The sequence below is a fragment of the Triticum aestivum genome, chromosome 2B, assembly GCF_018294505.1.
Source record: "Triticum aestivum cultivar Chinese Spring chromosome 2B, IWGSC CS RefSeq v2.1, whole genome shotgun sequence".
NCBI lineage: Eukaryota > Viridiplantae > Streptophyta > Magnoliopsida > Poales > Poaceae > Triticum > Triticum aestivum.
This window is the reverse complement of record NC_057798.1, coordinates 19525838-19549711: the sequence shown is the minus strand read 5'-3', so window position 1 is coordinate 19549711 and position 23874 is coordinate 19525838. Positions and strand designations below refer to the sequence as shown.

The 23874-nt window shown below is 47.1% G+C and overlaps 2 long non-coding RNA genes and 2 pseudogenes across 3 annotated transcripts; 1 reads left to right on the top strand and 3 right to left on the bottom strand.

Annotated features, from left to right (window-relative positions):
* The first annotated feature begins 1039 nt into the window (after positions 1-1039).
* Positions 1040-5502, top strand: LOC123043172 (uncharacterized). Of its 2 annotated transcripts, XR_006419068.1 has the most exons (4): positions 1040-1419; positions 1811-1934; positions 2640-4773; positions 4871-5502. It is a non-coding gene; the product is annotated as an uncharacterized lncRNA (long non-coding RNA). The 2 variants fall into 2 exon arrangements; XR_006419067.1 differs by having other exon boundaries at positions 1811-4773.
* A 4061-nt stretch (positions 5503-9563) lies between these two features.
* LOC123038790 (serine/threonine-protein kinase-like protein CR4) lies at positions 9564-10866 on the bottom strand (annotated as a pseudogene).
* A 4238-nt stretch (positions 10867-15104) lies between these two features.
* LOC123043168 (probable amidase At4g34880) lies at positions 15105-17400 on the bottom strand (annotated as a pseudogene).
* A 917-nt stretch (positions 17401-18317) lies between these two features.
* Positions 18318-23856, bottom strand: LOC123043171 (uncharacterized). The gene is made up of 10 exons (XR_006419066.1): positions 23272-23856; positions 22828-23139; positions 22557-22676; positions 22293-22467; positions 21248-21955; positions 20620-20751; positions 20227-20458; positions 19934-20112; positions 19679-19789; positions 18318-18637 (listed from the first exon to the last, which is right to left on the bottom strand). It is a non-coding gene; the product is annotated as an uncharacterized lncRNA (long non-coding RNA).
* Between the last annotated feature and the right edge of the window lie 18 nt (positions 23857-23874).

Sequence of the window (23874 nt, the reverse complement as noted above, 5' to 3'; positions counted from 1 at the left end):
ATGGCGCACCGATAGTGCGCCATTAGTAGGCAAAACCGGTGCGCCATTAATAGGCCTTTTCCTAGTAGTGACCCTACGCTTGTGAAGGCTTGTGCCATTGATGAGTCTAGGACTAGCGCACACACCACCACCCCCACCCACCGCCAAATAAGCGACCAAATCATCGAAGCGTGGTTGTCCGAAACCACGGCTCAAAGGCGAGCGATGCAGGCCGTAGCCGACTCCTGATCATCGCCATAGGCTATGGCGGCCAAGGCTCTGCACCAGGTGTACAAGGCCAAGCGTCAGCCGGAGCAGGGATGCGATGACGTCTGGCGAGCCTTCAATAGGAGGATGACGTCGCCACCGACCGCTCGGACGATAGCGATGTTTGACTTTGCCCTCCGCTCTTGGATTTAGTACTAACTTTGTTAATTTTTGTTTTTTTAATACATGAAAATTTAACAAAAAATGCCCGTTTTGCATGAATTTTGATCGCTTTTGTTAAAGATCCGATCAGCTTTGGTTGGACGTTTCGATTGCATTTTTTAAGTCTTGTTTTTTTATATATTAAAACTCTAAATCAAAATGAATACATGTTTAGGATTACAAAGGTAATGTTTGAATGCATGGACGATGCACAAAATCCTACCAATCCCACCTAATTAACCTAGCATCTATAGCCTCTAAGTATGTTGGACTTGTGCCGCCGTCGCCGCCGCGTAGTTGAAGTCAAAATCCAACAACCAGCCCAACTGTGGAGCTTCCGAAACTTTTCCTATGCTCCTCGTGCTATGAGATTCTTCGGTTCAAATTAAACTGAGATTCCATCCATCCCCGCCACACCAAACCGAACCATAATTTATTTTGCGGTCCTATCCTAATCTCTTCCCCTTTGAATTAGATGTGAACAGACGGCTCAGTTCGGATGAGGAGAGGATCCATCCGTGGGAGGATCACGTAGACCAATCACAAGCGACACACCTCGGTCCTTCCCGAGATTTTAATTGTTTGGCGGTCAAACTGATCCCACGTCTCCCACTTGACTTGTCTCGTCCTCTTCCTCTCCCCCCGTTCCCTTAACCAACCCCGCCACCGCCGACGACCTCCTCTCCCCAAACCCAAACCCCAAGCACCAACGCCGGCGCCCTCCACCCCACCAGCAGCCGCTGCCATGCACAGCACCGTTAGCTCTCTCGGCACCCGAAACCCTAGCTCCGGCCGGGCGTGCCGCGGCATGGAAGAGCGCCGCGGATCCGCCTCCTCGCCGTGGCCCCAACCTCCCCTTCTTCGGGCGCGGCGCAGGGGAGGGAGGGCTCCCTCCCTCTTGCCGACCGTCGATGCGGTTCTTCTTCACGCATTCAGGCAGTGAAGAGACCTACGCCATGGAGGATTCGATTTGGCAGACCCTCCCTCTTGCGGACCGTCGATACGCTGCAGGTCTTTCTCTTTCTTCTTCTTGTGCATAATCCATCTTTGTTAGTACTAGTACTAGATGGGATGGGAGAGGGCAGGGCCGAATATACATATGCGTGCCTAGTTAACTTGGGCGTTTTCACCACAGCCAAGAAATATTCTAGCTTGCATTGTTTCAACTACATTATTATTGTCTTGTTGAGATTCAAGTCCAGTACTACCTCGTCCTTATTATAGCAGCAAAGGATGTTCTGCTCTTGTCTTGTACAGTATTTTTTACATTTGCGGAGCAAAAAGGCTTGCTCTGTTTTGGGTTCCTTTGCTGCCAAGCTCCTCCTAGCATGCTGCTGCTGCTAAATAAATCAATAATTAACAACAACAAACAATTAATGAATGGTTTGCTCTTGTCTTGCAGATGTGCGTGGAGAAGAAGGCCCTAGCATTGGGGGATGACCGGCCATGCCAAGCTCCTCTTCATTGGAGTTGGAGTTGGATTTGGTCACCACCAATTTGCTCCTAGCATGCCCTCCTCTCTTTTGGTGATTACTTGCTGCCTGACATTATAGTATTACTGTACTTACACATCAACTAATCAGCAGCATTTTTTGGTTCTACTATAATGCACATCTAGCATTCTTTTGGTTCAGCTAGAATACACATCTAACCACTTTTGATTAATTCTGGAGCATTCCATTTGGATGTCCAGTCTCTCCCTCTCCTGTAATGATGTACGTGGTGTGTGTGTCTGCCTAGTGTATATACAACTGCTGTTCATGGGCCTCAATTCAATTGCTCTGTTGTTGTGCCCAGCATGCAACTGCTGTTCATGGGCCTCAATTCAATTGCTTCCTTCTCCGTAAATGATGTGCACAGATTGCTACCTATGTACGTGTTGGTGGTCATGGCCTCGCTGATTAATACGAGCTTTTGCGTTTATTGTTTAGAAACAATATATCCTGGCATTGTTACTGCACTAGCGTTTTTCTCAAGATTCAAGTTCAGTGCCTATTTCCGCTTTTAGTTGATGGATTCCACAAATGCAATCTCTCATCGTTGCTATTATATATCATATAACAGCAGCACGAATGATTCACACGACTCAAAGCTCTATTGTGATGGACTGGTGCTTCTCCTTTCTCCCCCCCATGGATCCCTTTCCCTCCCCTCCCATGAGATTTTCTTTTTCCTATTTCAGGTCAAGGCTATTAATTTTGCTGCTATTTCTCTTGCCTTGTTTTGTGTAGCAGCAACAGCAGCATGGATTCGGTACAGCAGAGGACAAGAAGGTCTTCATGCCAGGCTCTAGGGCTGGGCGAGAGAACTTCTACTCTCGGTCGTGGTTTTAGTTTCCATTCTAGCTCTCAGGTCAAGGCTGCATCACGTAAGAACTGGTTCTGGTTGCTTCATGCTATAAAAATGGGGCAGGGGGGCGACCCCCTTTCATTCAAAAGAAGAGAAGGGCTTCATTTCATTCTCTTCCGTTGTTGGTTGTGCAACAGAGGCGGCTACGAAATCGCCATGGTGCATGAGCTAATCCAGTATCTCACCAGGGTGCCCTCTCTCTCTCTCTCTCTCTCTAGGAGAAAGAGTTTTGGTCTTTTTGCTCCTACTCTAGCTAGCTGCATATATACACAGTGTCGTTGTACCACGTGTGCACGCCCATCGTAATTACCTGATGCATCTATGATTGATCTGCATAGTGGCAAATGAGCACCACTACTGTTACTATTAGTAAGCACCTCTTTTGGTGACCGGCCATGTTTAGTTTTCTCTATGCAAACTACTGCACATGTGTTGGCATCTATTAGTTTTAATTTCCTGACTGTTCTGAAACCACTCCAAAATGGAACAAGGATCCATCTCAACCTTGTTTCAGAGTACTTGTGTGATTTAAATGATACTTGTTGTTTTAGATATCTCCTACTTGCTCGGGTGAAATACTTGTTGTTTTAGATAAGCATGGTGCTCCTCTGTTTTGATATGTAGCGCTCTAGTAATTTAAATGATTCAAATTCCTAAAGCAACAACGCATTACCTTCGTTTGGAAATAAGGGGCATGATTTTAGTTGAAATTGGAACTAAAACCACGACAATTATTTCCGAACGGACGGAGTACTTGTTTTCTACACAACAACTATGCATTCAACGATCTGACCTATATTATATACATGTTGAGGTAGAAAAGTGGGTATATATACTTGCTTCTATTCTGCTCTGGGCAACTAAATTAACTGGGGAACATGAAAGGCACACATCAACTGATGATACCAGAATAATTGATTGGCTGCTACACAGGCCAGATTCTTGCTCTGCTGCTAGTTAAACACTTAAACTACAGCAGGTCAGGGCTAGCCATGAGTGTGTGCGTGCATGTTTTTGCCCCTAAAGGATTTTAACCTCGGATGAAATTCCATGGTTCGATGGTCCCTGTGTAGTTTCTGATGCAGATCGTACATCCATCAAAACACACAATTCAAACTGAACTTTGATTTCTTTTGCTTGGTTCCACTAAGATGCGTTATTGCAAGCTATTCATTATTTTTCAGCTTTGAGCTTGAGAAGAGTACTTATTCACTATATTGTAGCTATAACAGTTTTCAGCGTTCCATCTTTCTAGTCTCCTATGTTGAACAGAGACATACAATTTGCAGTGTTAAATCAATATATGATCTCTTTTTCTATGTCCCCACGAATACCCAATACAAGTAAAGCAATTTGTTCCGATCAATCAACAGTGAGTGAATCGGGATGTTGATTAATGTGGGGGATTCACTTGCTGCTCAATGTGAACTTGCGTAATTAGTGATGTCACTATGAGTTCCTCGCTCTGACCGATCTGTTACGTATTTCAGTCATTGTTGGTAGCTAGTCTCAGTTATGATGTTCCTTTGTTTTGTAGAAGATGGACCAATCACGGATAGAGTAACAAGTAGCTGCGGGTTGCCCAATATGCCTCCAAACCGTACGCTCGTGTAGCATTGGTAGAAGCAAATTGACAAATTGGCTAGCAAAATCGCAGCCTGGAGCTAGCTTGGTGGTAAATCTGAAGCCCGTCCCCACACGGCGTCGCTCAAACTTGAATTTTTTTTTCAGTTCTGAGCTATGAGAAGATTACTTACTTCCAATTTTTGAGCTATAACAGTTTTCAGTCAGTGTTGCAAGTTTCTACTCTGCTATACTGAATATAATATAGACACACATTTTTCAGTGCTCCATCAGTTCTGTGATTTTCTATTTTTATGTGCCGACCACTACCTAATACAAGTAAATTGATTTGTTCTGATCATTATACAGTGAATCAAGATGGTGATCAATGTCGAGGATTTACTTCTTGCTCAACTATTTACAAGTGAAACTTGGCTAACCAGTGGTGGAACTGTAAGTTCCTCACTCTGACTTGTTTATTACGTATTGTAGTCAAACATCATGTAGTGTTGGTAGCTAGTCTCAAGTCTGATGTTGCTTTGCTTTGTAGATCAACATCCCGAGGACTAAGAAAGTAACCGTGGTGGTTCGCCCAATATGAAATTTTGTATCTCTGAAAGTAGAGATTTTTTACAGTACATCATACTACCGAATTTAAGGGGTAGTATTAACCAGATCCAACGGTTAATATGGTTCAACGCTGAATTTAGATTGAGGACAGCTTGGTGATTTCATATTAGGATGCCCCACGACCTCGCCTCCTATTTCACGGTCGTCGCTAGCCCCCACTGCGTCTCCTCGGCTCTCCTCCCGCCCTGCCGCCAAGCTCGTGTTCATCGAGTTCGATGTTCAGGTCTACACACATGCAGCCGTTGCATTCACTCTCGATTCAGCAGGAGGAGATTAGTATTCCCGGACGGACGGGCCTCTGTAGCCAGGTGGGTGAGAACGGCGAGCTGGTGCACTGCTTACACGTCGGCGCTGGCGCTTGACTGGTGGGAGTCGCGGCTCGACGTCATCTTCGTCCACCCGCCTTGCTCGTGCGACGCGGCGCCACCCGACGGCATGGCAGAAATGTGACGGAAAACATCGAGTGCCCATCTTCGATCCTGCCCTCGCGGAGCTCTGCTCGCCGCCACCGGCCAGCTTGCAATCACATTGTGAGTTGATGCAATAAAGAAAATCACAGGGACGATATGTGCTTGTGACCATCAACAAACGTCTCGCGTGCGTATGTGTGTTCTTGTTGCATGCGTGAGGTGATTGTGTATCCGGCCCGCGGCGAGTTTACGAGCGAGGTTAGCTTTTCTACATCGATGTGTCGGGGCACATTTCAGCTTGGGGAACGAATCTAAGGCCGCCAGCTTCCTTTGTCGATAAGCATTGAAGTACCCAAAATGCCCTTAATCAGTAAATATACTACCCAAAACCAGGCGTAGTATTGATTCATCTGGACCCTTCAAACCATAGAAATGAACGGCCCAAATTGAGTTGATGTACTGTAAAAGGTCTCTGGAAGTAAGTCTCAATGATGCCACGACTTGAGACCACCAGCAGTACCGGCCGGCTGTAGTGTTTAATTGTTTCAATTTGTCAGTAGCAGCAGCAGCAGCAGCAGTAGTAGTAGTATGAAGGACTTGGACGTTGATCTACTTTGGCCTGTGTGACATTGGTCCACAAATTGGACGGGTTTGTGCTGTTTTCATGGGCGTTGATTGGAGTCTCAACATGGAAGCTTGAGTTTTGTAGGTAGTGATGATGAACCACCAACCGTGTGGGATGGAGGACTTGCTAGGCATCTCTAGTTGGGTTTTTGTTCTGCCCAAGTAGTGAGTGGTTCTTGCGTTAGAACCAAGGCAGCAGTGGTCGCTATGCTCTGTAGTACATATATAGAGAGGTCTTCTGTTGTTGTTTCCGATGATGAAACCCTAGCAGAGCAATAAATTACTCGAATATTGCACGCGTGCCCGAAAAATACGAGGTCGTGGCACGTGCCATGCGGTTTCCCCCTCTTAGATCACGAGAAATTTCGAGGCCAACGGAGCAACAAGACCAACACTTCATGCACAAACCGGGCTGGGGGGGGGGGCATAGCCCCCTCAACCTTACATGTAGCTCTGCCGTTGCTCACAATTCACCTCGTCGGAGTGAGACCCTGATATTTTGGTCGCGTGTTGGACGTGACGTGGCGCGGCTGACACCAGCGTACGAACGCTTTGCATGCATGGCAAAAAATCATGCCATATCATCGCGCAGATGACCAGAAGAAAGAATTAGGAACTGTTTAAATGACATCCGTGATTGGCGGGGCCGTCAACCTGCTGGTCGGCGAGCTTCTCGCCGGTCCACTCGACTCGACCGGCGGCGAAAGGGCGCTCGAGTTCATGGTGGAGGTCACGACCGGCGGAAGAAACAAAGCAGGATCTGATGCTTCTGGGACACACTCCCTATCTTTCTTTACAGAGTAATAGTTAAAGGCAAAAGTGCAGATTGTCTAGAACATTGTATTGCTGACACCCATCTGTGTGAAGCTTGTGTTTCTTTTTTGTGATCTCTTACATAGGGCTGTCACTGGATAAACAATTCCTGTATTTTTCTTCATTTCTACATATGTACTTTGTCGAATTAATATATGAAAATAATGTATAACAATTGTTATACGGCTCAGGACTTCAAAACTAATACAGGGTGGGTGGTGAGTGCAGGTCCATCCCCCGAGATCTGTCTTAAACCGCCGCCCCCAACAAGCGCCTGCAGATTACCAGAATCAGGCCATTACCTACGCATGGTAAGGGCATCTCCAGCCGCGCCCACACGAAAGCCTCTCCAGGCGATTTTTTCGCGCCGGCGCCGAAAAAACGGCCCAGTCGCGTCCCCAGGAGTCCGATTTTCGCCGGCTTGGGCCGAAAACAGCGCCGGCGGACCCAGCCCGAACCCGGCGCGAAAAAGACGCGGGCCAGCCGCGTCAGTGACTCGGCGCCTCGTCTTTCCCCAACTGCCTCGGTTCCCGCGGGGAATCAATGGCAAGGCTGCCGCCGGTCAGCCTTGCCGTTGATTCACGGGCGGCGCTTCACGGGGCGGCGCGCCGACGCCTCCCTTCCCTCGCACGCGTACACACGGCGCGACCCGGCTATAAAAGCCAGCGGCCTCCACTCGCCTGTGCCCAGACCAGTCCCCCCTCGCCGCCGTCCAGCCCCTCCCTTTCCCTGCCTCTCCCGAGCGCCGCCCTCCGGCCCCTCCCTCTACCTCTCCCGAGCCCACCCCGCCCCGCCGTCGCCATGGCAGAACGCTTCCCCGGAGACGAGGCGGCGGCCAACGGCTTCGGCCGCCGTTCGCTCCGCGAACAGGAGTCCTGGCTCCTATTCCAGGCGAACATCCCGGCGCCGCCGGACATGGGCCATCGGGGTGGAGGCTCAGCGCCGGGGGAGTACCCATTCCCCCGTTGCCCGACGTCGTGGCGAAGCCGAAGTACTTCGCCGAGGAGGTCGACATCGTGCGCGCGTCCCTCACCGACGCCCAACTCTCCCTCCCCCAGTACGCCGCCGACAACCACGCGGCCTGGGCGGCGTATTTCGAGCGCCGCCAGCAGCAGCGATTGGCGTCCACCAACGGCGCGCCGGTGGTCGGCGGCCGGCAGAACAGCGAGGGGCGCCACCTCTGGTAGGGCGTCCCCGGCCGCACACTCGAGGGTGTGCTCACGTACCTCGAGGGCGGCAACGACCCGCCGTTGGCGTACCCCCCGGTGCAGCACCGACGCGTCGGGCCATGGGCGCCAAGGAGGTTCGGGTCCTCCTCCTCCTCTTCTTTCTCCCGATCCTCGTCGCACTCCTCCGGCACTCCGGCCCTGCTCGGCGTCAAGGCCGAGCCCGCGGCGGAGTCGCCGCTCGGCCGGCGCACTCGCAGCGCCGACATCGTCATCAACGAGGGCGGCCGGCGTGCCTCGTCCTCGCCGGCTCCTCCGCGCTTCGTCAAGCCAAAGACGGAGTCGGGGCTGGCGCCGGTGAAGACGGAGCCGGGGCTTGCGCCGGTGAAGGCGGAGTTCGACGACGACGACGCGGCCCTAGAATGGGCGCGCCAGGACTATTTTGCGATGGAGAAGGCGCGCCGGGAGAAGGTGAAGGAGCGCCAGCGCGCCGCCCTGCGCCGCTTCGAAGAGCGCCGACGCGGCCGCGATGAAGACGGGGTCGTCATCCTACGCGACAGTGACGACGACGACGCGCCGCCGCCAGTCCGCCATGGCGACGCCGGGTCCAGCAGGGGCGCCCGCGTCAAGGAGGAGAAGGCCGCCGACGACGACGATGGCGGCGACGACTTCAGCCCCTTTCTTTTTTAGATTAGGTTAATGTCATGAAAATGGCGAATTTCGCCGAAATTTACCATGTTTAGACGAAATTTAACTAGTTTTTAATCATAACTTCGCCGAACGTCTCATCTTTTTTTTTAATACGCGCCTAGGGGCGGCCCTGGGGGCCGACTCGCCCCCAGGGCCATTTTTTGCGCCGGCTCACCCCCACGCCGCCTGGGGGGCCAACGGCTGGAGATGCCCTAACATGATGCTCCTCGGGTGATTGAAGCAATTGATCGCAACACGCTACCCGTGATGAAGCCACCTTGGACGATTGGTGTCAAGGCCCATCCTCCAACACCCCAGGTTCCTAATTAATTAAGGAAGAAACCACAAAATGAACAGTGAGCCCCTTTCATCAGTGTATGGACATGACTGAATTCATTAATGTGAACAAAGTTCAGTTGGTTTGTAGTGTGCCGGATCAGAACAGAGGCACACTCTGGTATGTGGAGAGTCCCGTGAGTCAGTCGACTTTTTCAAGGAAGGGCTGTTGGCAGTAAGCCATGCCCGAGCGATGACGACTGGCGTCGGGTGCGCCAGGTGCGGTCTATGCAGGGCGTGGGCGTGTATGTCCCGGCGTGAATCTGTGCTCACGTTGGTTGCGTGAAGGAACTACATGCACGAGGGCCGTTGCGATCTGTTGGAGCCAGCCGCGTCGTGCGCGTGGCCGGAGCAGTTGGTTGCATGCTAGATGGATGGACTCGGCTGTTGCGGGAGGCTGCGCACATCCTGAGTCTGACCATGCATGTAGCTAGCAGGTTGTGGGTGCATGGCGTAGTTAGTTGGCTTAGTGGCCGGGCGATCCATGCATGTGCGTGCGTGAGGCCAATGCCTGGTGTGTGTTCGGCTATATAAGCCATGTATTGGTGTTGTGCAGAGTGGAGAGTAGCTAGGAGAGATGTAGTCTCCAGTAGTCCTTCGTGTGGGTGCGGCTGCGGTATGTGCCGAGCCCGAGTTCGTGCTCAATGAAAAATTAGGCTGTTCGTGCGGCCGAGGCGCCGTTCGTGCGGCGGAGCGTATGTGCGCCGGAAATATTTGTGTCCTCTCCCTTTCTCTTGTTTCTTCCTTATCTCCGGTGATCGCCATGGTTCAGTGAGTAGGCTAGACAACAACAAGGGCCACAAATCAGACTTGAAACCAGACTTGTCAACTGAATCCGGCTCGTCTCTGGAGATCAACTCGCACGCCGTCTTGAGGTTGGGAACGATGCCTGATATGGTGGGCCGGTCCTTCCTGGCAAACTTCACGCAGCATCGTGCAATCTGCGCCACATGCTTCAATGCGTGCAGCTGTCATGACGTTGGCTCCGGTACAGGTCGTCTATCCAGCATCTCCTCAATGTTACCGGCCTCAATCATGGGGAGTGCAAAAGATGCCAGATCTCTATTCATCTCCTCCTTTGCTTGGGAAAACGCCCTTTTCCCTGTCAGAACCTCAAGCATAACCACGCCAAGGCAATACACGTCGCTAGCCGGAGTCAGATGACCTGTATGGAGGTACTCAAGGTCGATGTACCCAAGTGTGCCTCTAACGATGACATCCAACCACGGCACCTCACTCGCCATGTCCCAGACGACGGACGAGGCAAAATCTGAAACATGGGGCACCCAACTGACATCGAAAAGGATGTTGATTGACTTGATGTCACGGTGGATGATCCGAGGGTTGGAATGACAGTGGATGTACTCTATTTTTGCTTGTGAAACACGGAGGAGCACATCGATGCGCATATTGCAAGACATGGTCACCGGTGACAGCATATATATAGAGGAGCCAGCCTGATTTGGGTACAAGATAAGCCTTTCTAACTCCTTTCTTCGCCGGGTTAGCAGGCGCTTTCCCTTAATGCTAACACACCATCCAAGGAGGGGGATGATATGCTTGTGTCGTAGCTTTGCTAGGACGTCGAGCTCCGTGCGGAAGTCCTCCAGCTGTATGTTTTCTGACATGCGCTTGATGGCCACCCGTCGTCCATTCTGAAGCCTGCCCCTATACACCCTTCCTCCGCTGCCGCAATTGGTCATTGTGTCATGGGCGAAGTTGTTGGTGGCAGCTATGATCTCCACCAACGTGAATTCCTTTGTTCCTATCGGTAGTACCTCCTGAACAACCTCCGTAGACTCCTGAAAAAGAGACCACAAATGAGCAGTGACCGTCCACCATTTCATACAAAATGTACCTCCTTCATCACGAATCATCACTATCAATTTGCAGGCCCGTTGATGAGGGGGGCCAAAGTGGGCCCCCAAAATCAGTACTGAATATACGTCTAGGTTTAATTAGGGGAAGAGGCGTACGTGTGAAGGTAACATGCTTTTCGATCCATATATACTGGCTTCCACCCAATATTCTAGGCGCTAACTTACCAAGGACGGGGAAGTCCCCTTCTACACCCGAGCTCAAATGAGCTTGGGATGAATAGTAACTCAACTTTGTTTTAAATATTCAAAAAAATCTGATTTTTTTTCTAACAAACTTTGACAAATGTTCTAAGAGCTTCCAAAATTTCATCATGAAATCACATTTGTGGAAGTCGTGATAAAAAGAAAAATAAAATCGGTGCTCCAAACTGCTTTCGAAAGTAGCATTTTCAGAGTATCTATTTTGTTTATTTTCTGTCATGACTTCCACAAATGTGATTTCATGATAAAACTTTGCAAGCTTTTAGAACATTCATCACAGTTTGCCATAAAAAACATTCAGATTTTTTTGAACATTTTTTTAATTTTTTCGATTTTACTATTCACCCGAGCCGAGTTCATTTGAGTTCGGATGGAAAAACTGCAGTCCCGATTGATGACCCTTTAGAACGCTGATCAGTGTGTATTGTCTGCCGGCCCCGTCTATCCGATAAGAAGAATTGTTTAATATCTTGTCTACTGGTTCTTCATTTAATTTAGGTAAGGGTGATCTCTCATATATATTTAAAAAGAATAGGGTTAATACTGGATGATTCTAATTTCAAGGTTTACGCTTTTCCTGTTTCCGATTTCCCTATCTTGCTAAGCTTAGAACCCATGTATTGCTTGAATCATTACTTTTGTTAGAAGACAAATGATTGTTTTTTGGGGTATAACATGAGATCCTTTATTGCTTGATGAATATCACATCTACTCTTTTCGCGTTTATATTTGTTTTATCTATAAATATTATACCTAATAACACATATTTGAAGTGTTATAGTTATGCAAGAGTATGTGTTTATTTACTTATTCAAAATTTCGGGCCCAATTTTCATTTCGTCCCGGGGCCTCAAATTCCTGGAGAAGGCCGACCAACGGCATAGATAAGGGGCACCGTGTAGGACCAGCTACAAAGAAACTTTGTGTTTTCAGCACCCGGGTGCCCCTACACCCTCTATGAACAGTAAATTCAAAACAAATTTAAAAAAATAAAAAAAATCTGAAACTTTGGGACATCAAACATCATGAAACTTTTGATGATCTTGCAAAGTTTTAGCTAAACATAACATTCGAAGAGCACTCAAATAAAAAAACAAAATCATTGTTCAAAGTTTATGTACATTTTTTAGCAGTGATTTTGTTTTTCATTGTGAGGGCTCCACGAAGGTTATTTGTTGCTGAAACTTTGCAGGAACATCAAACCTTTGATAATCTTTGATCCCTGAAAGTTTCACATATTTTTGAGTTTTTTTCTCCAATTCTATATGAATTTACTTTTCCTGAGGGTGTAGGGGCACCCGGGAGTTGTTAGACATTTCTCATCTACAAGACTGAGATTTTGGTGGCATTTTCATGTTAATGTGGATGGACTGTGGTTTTCCATCAAAGTGCGCCCTACCTTAATTTGTTTTCGTCCTCCGCCACTGATAGCAGTAATGGTATAGTAGCAGCTGAAATAGTAACATGTTTGCAGGGTAGTACCATGGCGTGACAGTAGTGAATGTAACAGAAACAATAGCAGTAAAAGCGTAGGCATGTTGTAAGCGATGGGTTGTTCAGATGAGATTCAATATGCAATGGTCATAACCTAGAGCGACAACAAACTAGCTCCAATTTATCAATCATATGTAGGCATACATTCCATGTATAGTCATACGTATTTGCAATAAAAACTTGCATAATATCTTTTGTCATACCCTCCCGTGCAACGGGGTTCTAATGAAAACTAAGAGTAATTACAGCGCATGTAATCCTCAAGTTAAAGTCATGGCAGTTAATATACAAATTGTTGTCACTTTGGGGTCTAGGGTTCAGAACATAACAGGTGCATACAACTTGCAGATAAGATCAAGTACACAAATATATTCATCAAAACATAGAGATTTCAGATCTGAAATCATGGTACTCGGGCCCTAGTGACAAATATTAAGTATAGGAGAGTCATAGCAAGATCAATCCCAAAACAAAGTGGATAATAGGCATCAAGCCGTAACAAATCTGACATCGATTACATAAAAAATCTCATCGAATAGTCATCTACCTCCTTATGGCTATAGAAGAATTATTCACACATGGATGTGAGCATCATGAAATTGTATAAAGAAGGGTTAGAGATGACGATGACGACGAATCCCCTTCTCTGGAGCTAGAAACAGACTCCAGGGGGAGAACAGGAGGTGGCGATGTCTCCATATCGCAAAAAGTTTCGGTAAATATTTGTGATTTTTTGGCATATATGAGAATTTATGCCGGTGGAATCGTTGTCAGGCGGTCGCCAAGGGACCCAAACGGCCAGGTGGCGCGCCCTGGGGAAGGCCACGCCATCAGGCTGTGTGGCGGCCTGGTGGCCCCCCTCTTATCTATCTTTGCTCCAAAATTCCTTAAATATTTCAGAATAATTCTTCAAAAATTCTTGTCGAATTTCGAGTACTTTTATTTCTGAACAAATACAACACCATGGTAGTTCTGCTAAAAACAACTTCAGTCCGGGTTAATTTCATTCAAATCATACAAATTAGGGGCAAAAATAATAACAAAAGTGTTTGAAAAATAAGATACGTTGGAGATGTATCAATCGTCCGCAGGCTCGTCATGCTCCTCGAGGAAGTCGTGGATTGACTCCACGTTGGTGATGAAGTGGCCGACGGAGTGGGCCGCATAGAACAGGCTCGCCACGTAAGTCGATGAAAAACTCTAAGTTATCAAAGAAGAAAACTTGGCATGAAGAAAAAGTCTCGGTGGGCTCAAGATGGCCCACAAAGTTAGGAACAAAAGTTATTGAACCAAAAGTGAAGATCTGGCCCGACATGTAGATGTAGAAGTTGTTGGAAGATCTCATTTGGATGTCAGTTCCACAAGAACGACACGTGCCTAGCACGCCACTCTCGGTGTAGATTCCGGTAGACCTTTCGGTGGGGTACCCAGACTACCTGAAAAGTCCAGAGAGAAAACATGAGATCGATTTGCCCAGGTTCAAGCCCTCAAGGTGGAGGTAAGGCCCTACTCCTACTCATAATGATCGTAGGTATACACAAGGGTGAAGACCGAGTGCAAAAAAAAAAACTAGCCATGCCTCATCTTATAAAGGGTGCCCGAGGCTAGGGTTTACAAGAGTACTAGCTGGTACCTAAGGCAGCTGACATGAGTCCATAAAGATCTAGCCTCCTTGTCTTGCATGGCAAGGATGTCGGTTTGTTCCTTTTAGAGGGCTCAAAGACCACTTTGAAAACGAGGCCGTATAGTAGCCAGGGGGTCCTAGGACGTCCTTATGGGCCGACTTCCGGTGTCCCGCGGCACCCCTAGGCCGCGGCACCATGAAATAACATATTTGAAAAGGCATTGCGGATTTTTCAATGGTTTCTCCAGGAGGCGTTGTTTGGTTCTTCTTCGGGCCAACTAGTCCTTCCTCCTGCTCTGGTTCGGCTACTCACGTGCTCATGCTCGGTTGTGAAATGGTGGCATTCAATACTGCATTTTGTTATGTATTGTTTGTGTTGCTTTCTTTGTTTGTATTATTTTTTCCTCTCATATTCTTTGTCAGAAACAGTGTAGCTTCATCTGTTAAGAGGATGAAATCCTACTTTTTGAACAGTTTCTAGGATAATGTTATATAGAGAAATTATAATGATTAAAATAGACGATTTATATCCATTTCGGGGTACTGTAAATGAACTCGCTTACGTAAGTCTAATTATATGCCACTTATGTTCAACGAAATATACCAGGAAAATGTAAAATCTTACTAAATGCAGTGTCTCCAACTGTTGCGGCGGTTTCATGGCAATACACTTGATTTTGGCATTGTACGGCAAGAAATGCAAGTGAAACCTCTTTGCGCTGTAGAGTGTTACATTGCCACTACCCACGAAGTTATATGTAGCTCTCTTAGATTGTGCCGCCTGGCTAGCTAAGGCTTGAACATTGACGGCCTTCTCACTTTGGTAGTATGCTCGAAGGCATAGGCCAGTTTGATCACCTTCGCGGATATCCATAGCCCACCGCAGCATTTCAGAGTGGTACTGCAAAAGTACTCGTTTATGGAATTTTAGTTTCATAACTAACATACTATGTGTCAACAACATATACAGAACAAGATCGAAAAATACATACAAAAGAAATTCTCCACCTTTAGAACCACACATTTCAGATTTATTCTTTTACACCAAGAGAGAACAGTGCAAGTGGAGACTTTTTGGGCCATGGAGCCTCACATTGTCGCTACTCAAGAAAGTTATGCCACCTAGCTAAGGCTTGAACATGGGTGGCCTTCTCACTTTAGTAGCCTGCTCGAAAGCATAGGCTATCTCGATCAGCCTCGGCTCATATCCCTGCAGCCCGCCAAAGCATATGCCAAAAGGGACACCCTTCTCGTTGTACCCAGCCGGCACAACGATGCCAGGGTAGCCGCCAATGGCGAGATGGTTGGAAGCATAATGCTCGGGTGCAACGATCGCGTCCAGTTGATGCTCCTTCATCAGCTTCTCCAACCCATTCACAGAGAGCTCCTTCAGCCAGCGGATCCGAGCTCTTTCCAGACGGTCAATGCCGTTTGTATTTTGGGCTAAGATAAGGTTTTGTTGCCCGAAATCTTTTAGCCTCTCCTGTACAAAATGTAAATGAAATATCTAAGAAAGTATATATAGAATAAATGCCATTAGCAACCATCTCCTTTTTAGAGTTTTATTGCCTAATGTCCTCTGCAACATGATTCCACACTGTTTGAATCTATGACAAGAAGACTTAAGAGTTGAAATCTGGAATGAGTTTTTTTTTTTGTATGCTTGCCTCTATAGGATGCGCTTTGTTGAAAGCTATGATGTCCGCAAGAGAATGGACCGGAGAGTAGGACAAGTCCACCAAGTACTCGTTTATGCTCAACTCGAACTCTGTCAGCATCGCAGTCCACTCATTGGAAACAATATCTTGACTGTCGGTGGCGATGTCAAGGTTCTCGATCACCATGGCTCCGTGTTTCCTACAACAAAATTAATTTTTCATTTGCGAGGTGACAGCGTAATTTATAACCAATGCAATATCATGTACTATAATTTACACTAGTCAGGGAGATTTGAAGTATGATGATAACCTCATTGTGGCGAGGTGCAGTTTGTACACCCTCATCTGCTTCTCTCCAAATCCTTGAAACAAAAAGAATTTATTGGGGACGCCAATCCTCTTCCCTCTCAGCCTATCCTTCTTCAGGAACTGCAGATATCCGCCATGAGGGATGTACTTGGATGCTGCTCGAGTGGCCGTGGCATCAAGCTTGTCGTAGCCGACGATGGCGTCCAGCACGTGGACTGCATCCGACACTGTTCGGCACATCGGTCTGCAACATTGCAAATAGCATGCTGAACATTTCAAATTTCCAGCATTTTTTTAAATCTCAAAATACCCGATCAAATAAAAATTAAATGCAAACTAAATTTAAGTTGAGTAAATTTAATTGAAATTTTATACTGAGTGAGTGAGGTCCAAGATTTTTGTGCTACCTAAATTTCAAAGATCGGTGATGGGGACAAAACGAATAAATAGGAGATGTACCCGACACTGTCTTGTCTAGGGGTGATGGGGACGACGCCGGCGCGGCTGGTGAGCCCGACGGTGGGCTTGATGCCGACCACAGAGTTGAACGATGACGGGCAGAGTATGGAGCCATCGGTCTCGGTGCCCAGTGTCACGGCCGCCATGTTCGCCGCCGCGGCCACGCCCGACCCGGAGCTCGACCCGCACGGGTCGGACGACAACACGTATGGGTTGCGCGTCTGGCCGCCGCGCGCGCTCCACCCGTTTTTGACATTGCGGAAGTTGGCCCACTCGGAGAGGCTGGCCTTGCCGAGCACCAGGGCGCCAGCGCGCGCAGCCTAGCCGCCACGCCGGCGTCGCGCTTCACCACGGAGCCGAGGAGCACCAGCGAGCCGGCCGTGGTGTTGAGAGCGTCGTGGGTGGCGATGTTGTCCTTGAGCAGGACGGGGACCCCATGCAACGCGCCCGTGGCCATGCCGCGACGGCGCTCGGCATCGGCGCGTACGCCCTGCCAGAGCGCATCCGGGTTGACCTCGATGACGGCGTGCAGCAGCGGGTTGAGGCGGCGGATCTGGTCCAGGTAGAACCGGACGAGGGCGGCCGAGGTGAGGCTGCCGTTGCGGAAGCCGAGCTGGATGGCGTCCACGGTGGCCTCATGGAACTCGAACCTGTGCGTGACGCCGGCGGCCGTTAGCAGAGCTAGGACGACGGCAACAGCCTGCACTCGCAGCCAAGCCATGCTTGCTTAGCTGAGCCCTGGACTAGACGGTGTCGGTGTGGTTGGTGGTGCTCGTTGCTTTTAAATTAGTAAAGTATGACCAGCTGCACGTGATCCACTCAGTTTTTGTCTGTTTGGCACTTTCCATATGCTGCATCATCGTTTGGAAAGATGCTTCATGAGCGGCGGGAATCCTATGCGACTCTGTTGGATCCACTCAGTTCTTTTTGTTTTTTTAGCACCTTTCATTCATACTAGATGACCAGTTGCGCCAAATGGCGCAAAGACCCGTTTAAAACAATGTTCGTGTTGAAAATATTTGTATTTTTTCAATAATCGTATATTTGAGTACATTTGGTAAGAACTTATACCCCAATATATAAAGAAAATTAAATAATATTTTCATGAGTAATAATGCCACAAATTAGATCATCGGTAGGTCAAGATAGTTGAGTCTACAATTATGAATTCCGAGTAGCTGTAAACTTGCATTAAAGAAAGAGTAAACGCAAGTGACACAATAAAATGTACTTAATACATGAACTCGTGAACATTGTGTACAGGAGAAGTTAATAGAAATAGTAGTCAATTACATCATATAATTTGGTTATATACTCTTTTCTGTATATATCCTGAATGCTACCCCTTTGTGATCAACTCTTTGTCCTTCGAATTAAATGGCACAGCTACTGCCCCTTGTGGAAAAAAAAGGACTCTGTAATACTCATAAATGTAAAAGGAAAATAGCATGTGATGCATCTCAACCTGAGCAAAACAATGTAAAAAACATACATACTATCTACATACTCTCATTGTCTAGCAAAGCATAAGTAGCCGAGCGACCCTATACAAAAGAATTGACAATCCGCAGAAAGAAGCATGCCATCAGCTGTCTAGACAACCATAAAACAATAAGTGGTAAAAGCCCCATCATAATTGCTATTCCCCCTTTTGGATATATATAAGAATCTGAATTGAGAAAGACCTAGTATTGTGAACCCCATTTGACAATATTTGAAACTTGAAAGTGTTAGTGAAAGAGGATCTTACAATATTTGTAACCAGAGCGAAACAATCCAGAAATATATTAAATTATCTCTAGAGTCATAGGTTCAGAGGTACGTAAGGCATCATGGACCCATGACATTTATGCCGAAAAGTATCCATGTGCTGCAAAACAGGAGCTCATAGTGTCGTGCCTAAGAAATAATTCACCATATCACGGTCTGCCTACAACATGGAGGGACACACTTCCATAGCTAGTTCCACCAAATACTCCATGTCGTGCCGTAAATATCCGTGGCTTGATCCTGTACTCATGACCTAAAATTCATGTTTAAGTTTAGCCTAAATTCAGAGAAGGTTGATAACTTCAGATCAAAATTCATAAACGAAAACATTTTAAATCCCTTTTTAGAGTCAACAGTAGCTGCGCTTGAATTCCTTTTTAGGAAGAAACATGTCTATGATTGAAAAACTCTACTTCTAAATCAAGGTCTTGAACTTAGCCTCGTCCGCTATTTATCAGTTCACTGAAGTAATCTGAAGAACAATATTTATCATGTCTTGCTGGAAATAAACAGTGGGCCTACATATTACTAAAGGCAACACATTCCGGTTGCAAAGTCAGAAACAAATTATAATTTGTAAATATTATGGTATTACACCATTGTCATAGAACATGCAATTTCAAATATCATTTTCGTGCTGAGCACCATATTGCAACATGCCACTCATATTTTTCTGAATGAATACTGTAGCAAAACTCCAATAACGCAGAACAGTAAATGATCCACATGTGAGCTTGATTAGGCAAGCAACCTAGCTTACAAATATTTATTGTATCCCTCCTTATTACTATAATTTCTCAACATGAACATACTCAAAAACCAAGGGGCCACAAGAACTCCTAAAGTGAAAATTCGTCAATGAGTGCCACAAAAGGCTAGCCATCTAATGATCCATCACACTGTATAGCATGAAATATGACGTTAAAAAGGTGTTCTATTCTATGAAACATGTGCCAACAAAGTAGTGAGGACTGGGGAGAAGAAGGTGTGGATGATCCACGCTAGAAAAAAACTGCACTTTCTGAAGATGCAAAAATCAAACCGTGACGGACCTTTTTTCAGAGTGAACCAATTCAGAAATACCTAAACCAATGTGAAGGAATAAACACCATAGCCATATCTCCCCCAACCCATTTAGTTTTGCAATTTTTAACGGTTTAGATGCATGAAGACATATACACAACAGCAAGAACAACAAAATAAGAGCTCACACGTCCACCTCGAGACTTCATTCAGTTCGAAAAGAAACTGCATAAAATGGAGGTAATAACTGGATATGGTAAAAAGATGTTACCAGTGATTGTCCATGTTGGCGAGGTTGCAGAGGTGCAAGCACTGAACTGCTCTCATGAGGACACCCAAACCCCATCCATGAAACTATACAAAGCTTCATATCCTTCTTAATCTAGCACCAGCCAAAATAGTAGAAGACCAAACACCACCAGTTATAAGCTTGGAATGGATTAGATAAAACAAAAGTGCAAAAGGATTATCAGCGAAAATGAATACAAGTTGCAAAATAATGAAGATAGTGTGAAGAAATACATACCTTCCTGTGCTGCTTGCCCTCTACACCGGCCTGCTCCTTCTACTGTCACCGGCATCCTACCCCTCCCTTGCATCTCACCACATCGTGACAGGAGCGCCCCGTAGCTGGCCTCTCCTCCACCCAGCGACATGTGCGTCGTCTGGAGCTCCAGCCTCGCTGCTCCTCTCCTCCCCATCGACCTGAATAAGCAAACACAATGCACCAAAGGACAAATTCAGAGAAAACAATAATCCTATGGATCCTACAAAAGAAAGAAAATAAGAATCCAAGAACACATAAGCGAGTGTACATACAGTAGGGCACGAGGATGATGGAGAACAACCCTACTGGGCTGGTATAAGAATCCATGACTGGTGGGGTCAGAATTGGCCGGACGACCTTTGCTCGCGGGCCGCATGTAGTACTGGTCAAATATGCATATGGGAGGCTAGACCTCAGCCAACGTCCAAGTCGTCAGGTCCAAGTCGTCGTTCCTGTGCTCGCTAGTCGGTACTAATATGCAGACCAAGCAGATTCTTGCATAATCTGAAAAACAAAAAGATACAGACTCTCTTACTATGCAGTCAAGCTTTTCTGAATGTGACTATATACTAATATGCGCAGACAAATTAGATTGACAAGATGAAACATATAGCCTCCCTTCCTTAGTTTAACAGAGAGAGGGCACAGAGGGGAGTGGGGAGTACCTGCGCATGGATGGGAGGCTAGACCTCAGCCAACGTCCACCCGTGGTCGTGAGGAGGAGCATGTGGACGACAGCGGCGGCGGGCATCGGCGGTCCTCCTCTGAGCACAACCATGCGCCGGTGAAGCTCCAACCTACATACACAACACACATAATTTGACTAAGTTCAACTGATGCCGCAAAACCAGTTCCTTCACTGAAAAGGGTAAATAACTTCAGAACCAAAATGAGGAGGTTACTAAACAGATCTCCATCACCATTGGTGTGGAGTTGTCCTTTATCTTAATAATAAGCGTGCAACCACTCCTTTCACTTTTGATCTATCACAGCCGCTAACAGGTTCTTGCTAGCTGAAGTGAACATTCCCTAGCTCAGCAGAAAGTGCACAAAGCATAGCTGGATTCCTAAATATGTACATATGCTTCCAAAAAATTGTTACTCATGGACAGAAACAAACTGAATGAAATGCTCACTGGTTCAGACAAATAAGAATTGCATTCCATGTAGGCACATATAAATAAGAATCGGCACAAACACTACGTAGGCATAGAGAAATAAGAGCCGGTGCTAGGTAGCTTTATTTATTTGCACAAGGCACACGAGCGAGAGAGAAGCTGCACAAGGAGATACCTTGGATAAGCCATAAGCGGAGCCTGTCTGTGGGCCGAATAAGTGCGTGATCTTCCAGCAGCCGTCATCCGAGTCGGGGTCCTCCTCCCATGGCTTCTTTGCAGTGAGTCCTCGCCGTGCCTCTATCGCCTGCTAGGCCTGGGCTGCGACGGAGTTGGGCAGCGGACAAGAAGGGTGATGTCTCCAATCCCAAAACTTCCAAAGTACAAATCAAACTCTCTTGACAAACACAATATTTCAATGTGTAATTGGTAAATGTGAGATAAAACAGGAAATTCACTTCATATTTTAGCAGATCTTCAGGATGCAGAAGAAGAGACGTGCTGATAATAAAAGGAACCAACTCTCTTCATGGTTGCTATTAATTACAATCCTATAAGTGATGCTATGGATGCAAATATGTAAACATCTATGTGCATATTGTGATCAATTTGGATTTTATAAAGCTAGATTACCATGACATACACTGTCATATCATACTTGCCTTCTATTGTGGGTTGTGGGTAATTTTAAGCTCAGTAGACACATGGTAGCTCAGATTTGAGCATGACTAAGAGGCAGAAGAGGGATTTGTTAAAATAATCAAGTGGCTATTTTTGGCATGGAGACAACATACGTACCGACCACCGGGCGTGCTCCTAGACTATGACCATGCTCTTAACCCGCGTTGTCCTTAATCTGCAGCCGCTTCCCTCCTCACGATAATGCCTAAGATAACAACAAAAGAACAAATGTCAAAAGACAAAACTAAATTACATTTGGAAAGGTCTTGAGGAAAAAAAATCTTCGAGATTTGATGTGCTGAATTTCTCCTGAAAGATGCATCTGAGAAAAAAAAAGGATCCATAGCAGCTCCAAAATTAACAAGGATCAACAATATTACCAAGAAAGAGTACATATAATTTCACATGGCCTTATTATAGCAACAAACATTCGACAAAAGAAAGAACATCAAGACATTTCATTAGGCTGATGGCGTGAATTAGCATGGGCATGGATACATTGATAAACAACATGAAGGAAGGAGAATAATGGGGCTAGATACCTTTGGCACGATCTGCTGCGGCTGGGAGCAGAGAACATGAGAACCAAGGGCGTGGGGATCCTCGGCACATCTCTGCCTCGTCCAGCCGCGAGGGCGTGCCGGAGACCACTGACCGGAGTTGGCGCTGGTGACCGAGGCGGCGCTGGAGAAGGCGCAGGCAGCAGCGCCGGCACATCTATGGAAGCAGCGCTAGGAGGTCAAGCAGCTTGTAGCAGGCGCCCTGACCGCCCCTACGGTTATAGGGAATATAGAGGTCAAGAATACCTGCTGAAGCATTGAATTCCACCAAAAATGTCCGCAACAGGTTGAATAGCTGTCTAGATTCAGGGGAAATGCACATCCATAAAAACGCCTCCGCATATCCGTTGTTAAACAATGGTTTGCCTAAAAATAGTATGCTATACACAACATCAATTGGAATTTTGTTTCTATGACAACTAAATCACTCACATTAGCACAAACAAAATGAAAGAATTAATCTCACTTGGAGCCTGGGCCATAGATATTCAAACAATGCTTCAGCTAGAAAACATACCTCTAAACTGGACAACAGCAGTTCCTTGTAAAGTAGTGTGGGCCATCTTTTGTGGAGATTAAACCTGAGCATAAACAACACACGGACAAACTCTAGCCTAGCAATAATATGGTAACACACGAATCAGAAATAAAAAATGTGAGGAACTGAGGATACAGGAGAAAGATGGTTGAGACACAAGCACCTACACCTGCAGGTCGACGTCTCGAGAGCTGAATGAAGAGAAGGGAACTGTGGCAGAGAAGAGAGGCCGCCAGATCATTGCTCTTGCTGCTTCGGCCGGCGCACGACCTCTAAGTCCTCGCAACACCCCTGCAGCCGACAACTTCATCCATGAGACAAAGGGAGGAAACGTGACTGAGGACAGGGGGATAGATAGAAGGACATGTAGTTGCAGTTTCACTAATCAAAAGAGGGGAATAACAGAAAGGAAGGAGAACGAACCTGCGTGCGTGTGGGTTGTACAGAGATAGCTCTACTATAGTGCGGTGTGAAAGACAACGAGCCGGCGGCACTCCTTCCGGTGATCCTCTCCTGTCGGCCGTCAACCCCCTCTCCTCTTTCCTCTCTCTTTCTCCCTCCTCTCATGTTCTTCCTTCTCTCTCTCCCTCTCATATTCTCTCTCCCGCAGATCAAATCGAGCGGCGCCGCCGCCGCCCTTTGTCTGCAGGTCGTCACGCTCCTTCCGGTGACCCTCTCTCATCTGCCGTCACACCTCGCTCTCCTCTTTCCTCTATCTTTCTCCCTCCTCTCCTTCCTTGTCTCTCTCCCTCTCATCTTTTCTCTTCAGCAGATCGGATCGAGCGTCGCCGTCGTCTCCCTTTTGTCGGCAGATCTTTGCCGCCGCTAGAGAGGGCAGTGAAGAGGAGGAAGAGGCGGCACGGTGGAGAGCAGGGCAGAAGGGGAGGAGGCGGCGGCGCCGTGGAGAGGGAGGGGAGCGGGGCGGCTAGGGTTGGAGGGGAGGGGATTGGGTGTGCGTGTGGCGGGGGAGACGATGGCTCGGGCGGAGGGGGGAGATGCAGGCCGGCTCGCTCGCTCGAACTATTT